This window comes from Penaeus vannamei, chromosome 20 (genome assembly GCF_042767895.1).
Source record: "Penaeus vannamei isolate JL-2024 chromosome 20, ASM4276789v1, whole genome shotgun sequence".
NCBI lineage: Eukaryota > Metazoa > Arthropoda > Malacostraca > Decapoda > Penaeidae > Penaeus > Penaeus vannamei.
This window is the reverse complement of record NC_091568.1, coordinates 25,659,079-25,664,078: the sequence shown is the minus strand read 5'-3', so window position 1 is coordinate 25,664,078 and position 5,000 is coordinate 25,659,079.

Sequence of the window (5,000 nt, the reverse complement as noted above, 5' to 3'; positions counted from 1 at the left end):
TGTTTTGTTGTGTTTATTGTCATTGATATTATTGTTGTCCTTGTTATTATTATCATCATCGTCATCGTCGTCATCATCATTATTATTATCAGAAGCATCATCATCAGCAGCAGCATAATCAAAATAGTCATCATTGTCATTATCTTCACCATTACCACATTCACCACCATCTTTATCATCATCATTATCATCATTATCATTATCATCATCATCGTCATTGTCATCGTTATCATTATCATCATCACCATCATCATTATCACCACCACCACCACCATCATCATCATCATCACCATCATTATCATCATCGTCATCGTCATCGTCATAATCATCATCATCATCATCATCATCATCAACATCATTAACATCATCATCATCAACATCATTAACATCATCATCATTATTATCTTCCTCCTCCTCACCATTATCATCATCATCACCAGATTTCCCATTACCATTATTTAGATCTGTATGGTCATGCGAATACTATCATATAAATGTTTTTCATTGTTATTATTGATATCGTTATTTCTAATGATATTAATGATAATATTAATAATGATAATTATAATAATGATGATAATGATAATAAGAATTGCAATGATAATGATTTATGATAATACTAATGATAATCATAATGATAAAACTAATTATGATAATACTAATAATAATGATTAGGGCAATTAGGCAATGATTAGGTAATGATAAGAATATTGGTAATGATGGTAATAAAGATGACGATGATAATGATAATAATGATAAGAATAATATTATTGATAATATAATAATTATGATAATTGTAATGATAATGATAATGATGATGATAAGGATAATAATAGCAGTGATAGTCGTTATCATAATGATAATTGTAGTAATAGTTGTAGTAGTGATAATGGTAATAAATCATGATACCATTGTCACTTTACTTATTATAGGAGCGATAGTGATAGCATAATTATTCTGATGATATAAATAATTCTTTTTGGTTACGGATGCCATCTGAATGATTATTATCATTATCTTATTATGACGATCATCAGTATCATTGCTGTACCATTATTCATTCAGTCAGCATCGCTAGCGTGTTCGTGCTGTTGTATTTGTTATGAATAAATGATCATTGCTATTGCTATCCATACAGGGACCATAACCACAAATGAATCTTATTTCTATGTAACAATATTCCGATAATCTTATCAGATAAAGCGCTTACCAACATCGTTTTTATCTTCCTAATTATATTTCCCAGTTCTTTTAGCGCTGTGATGTATTATGATCACATCACGTACTTTCATACGACATGTCTTAAAGGAAACGCTCATTGTACAGTAATGTGCTGAACTGGCGCAGTGGTCAGCGCGTTCGCATAGCAATCTTACAGACTTGCGTTCAATTCCACGCCCGGTCAGTGAATGGTATCCCCGGCCATTCCTTGCTCACAGAGGGAAATTTGGGCAAAATAAGACAGACAGTATGTCACAGCAAAGAATATCCATTGTAACAAATGGAATTCAAAACTAAATCTAAATCTATATTCATACAGAGCTTCCTCCAACACGTGATATACCTTAAATACAAACAACAAAGTATAAAATATGAATAATACTTGGGAATAGCAAAACAGACAACCTCTATAGGCTACCTACGGACTGCTGTATCGAAATCCTATTGCAATAAAAAAAATTGCTCTGTGTATTACCGCAGAGAAAGTCCAACGTGCACATTGTGATTTATTTCTATCTGTTATTTTATTGGGTTGGATCATCATTTGTATTGATGCGGTTGTTGGTATGTGAAAACGAAGACATAGTGGTAACATTGCAAATCACAATGATGATGACGATGATGTAATGTATTCATCATAATTGTTATTATTATCATTATTTAAATATTTTTATCGTTAAATCATTATCATTCACATAACCATCACTCATATGGTAATTAGTTGCAATTATTAGTATTAATGCAGTTATTATCATCATTGCAATCATCAGTGCGAATACTTTGCTATTGTTATTTATGATGATGGTGATGATAATAGTAATAATGATAATAATAATGATAATAGTAATAATGATAATAATAATGATAATAGTAATAATGACAATAATAATGATAATCATCATGGTAATGGCATTAATGATCCTAAACTGGTAATAATGGTGATAACAATGATCGCAATGATGATAACAGCAATGAAAATAATATTGATAATTAAAAATGATAAATAATAAAAAAAGTTTCAAGTATATATCTGACCATTACTTCATATGGTAAACTTAGTAAAACCAATCTATTCTGAATCAATAAATCCAATATATATATTTATAGTCAAAGGTCAAGGGTTCCCAGTGGAATAAAATCTTCCGTAATTAATCCTGTACGCGGGGCCATCGCGGAAGAATGAAAAAGAAAAAGAAAGAAAAAAAAAATCCACGAACAGTCGTGTCAGAGCGCGACATATTCTTTTCTAAATTGTTATTATCCGTAAAACGTCAAAATTAAACAAAGCGTGTTCTTTATATTTCTTCTAATCTATTAAATTTTTAAGTTTTTTTTCTGTAGGCAAACGGCAAAAGTGAGAGGGATCTGCGTTCGTGGAAGTGGTAGACTTTGATCCGGATTAATCATCCACGAACGGTAGTAATATCATGCGATCTCTCTGGGGATATTGACAATATATAGATTTGTTACGACAACAGGACGGTCGGTCTCAGTTTGGTTAAACTACCTATTTTTTCCGGTCTGGTCGCCTACGGTGAACATTTTCGATAACGTTACTTGAAAAAATTGAGTTACAGATATAATACACGCTTCATGTCTCTACAAAATTTAATGCAGTTTAATGTCACGCTTATAATTTTCATGATCTACAAGAGCAGAGTGTGTGCGGGCCGGCGGGAATCCTGGGCCCTGAATAAAACCTGGGGCGATGGTCTTTCGCTGCATTCCGATTAAAACGTTTTCCACTATTTCCTCACTGTATTTTCATAGTGATTTATAAAATGCAGTTGCAAATATAATGTCCTCGCAAATGAATTCTGTCTCTCAGATTTTTGCTGAAAACAGAATTGCGACCAAATACCTATTGATCTAGTCTGGGCCTGACGGTGCGGTACAACTTATTATTATTGATATTAGTTTTATTATTATTGTTACTGCCATTATCATTATCATGAACATATTGTCATTTTTATTATTGCTATTATCATTGTCATTATTATTATCATCTTCATCATTACAAACTAATAGCACTATTATTATCCCCATGATAACGACTGTTGTTCTTATTATTATTGTTCTTATTATTGTTATATTAATTATTATCGTCATTCTTCTCATTATTATTATCATTTTTTATTATTATTACTATTATCATTCTTCTTCTTCTTCTTATTATTATTATTATCAATATCACTACTATAATAAATATAATGGTAATAATGATAATAACAATAACAATTATAGTGATAATGATAACAACGATAATGATGATAATAAGGATAATAATAACAAAGATAATGGTAATAATAATAATAATGATAATAATAGTAATAATGATAGTAATGATAATAATGAAAATAATAATAATGATGATGATGATGATCATAAAATTAACAATAATGACAATGATGGTAATACGGATAAGAATATTATAGATGATAATAATACAATTTATAGTTATAATAATGATAACAATAATGATAGTAACAATAGTAATAATAATAATAATAATAATAGAAATAATAACGATAATAATAATGATAATAGTAATGATAATAGTAATAATAATAATGATGATAATGATAATGACAATAATAATGATAATAATAATAATAATAATAGTAATAGTAATAATGATAATTATTATAATTATTGTTATTATTATTATTATTATTATTATTATTATTTCTATTATCATGATTATTAATATCATCATGATTATCATTATAATTACTATTATGATAATATTACTACTAATTATTATTAGTAGTATTATCATTATCATTTTTGTTATTAGTATCCTTATTAGCATTATCACTGTTATTATTATTATTATTTATATTATTATTGTTATCATTATTATAACTATAAATTTTATCATTATCATCTATAATATTCTTATCCGCATTACCATCATTGTCATTATTGTTATTATTATGATGATGAAGATGATCATCATTATTATTATCATTATTGTCATTATTATTATTATCATTATTATTATTATTATCGTTATTATTATTATCATCATTACTATTACTATTATTTTTTTATTATTATTATCATTATTGTCATTATTATCATTATCATTTTTGTTGCTATTGTTGTTATTATGGTTATCATGATTATTATAAGTATCATTACCATTATTGTTATTACCATCATTATTATCATTATTGTTATTGTTGCTATAAACATAATTATATTTGTTATTATCTTTATCATCATTATCATTAATATTATTATTATCATCACTATTATTACTATATTTGTTATTATCTTTATCATTATCATTATCATTAATATTACTATTATCATCACTATTATTACTATTATTATTTTATTATTATTGTTATCATTATCATTACCGTTACTAATATTATCATCATTATCATTATTGTTATAATCATTGTTATAACTGTCAGTATTATCTTTATTATCATTATCATTGTATCTTATTTTGTCATTATTGTTATCGCAATTATCCTTATTATCATAATTATCATTATGGTAATGATTATTATTAATAATTATTATGATAAGGATAATAATGATAATAATAATAATGATAATAATAATAATGATAATAATAATAATGATGATTAGTATTATTATCAATACTATTGTCATTATCATTATTATTATCATAATACTGATAGTAATAATAATGATGATTATTATTATCAATATTTTTATTATTATCATTATCATCATCATTACTATTATTATCATCATGATCATTGTTATTATTATTATCATTATTGTTATTATTACTATCA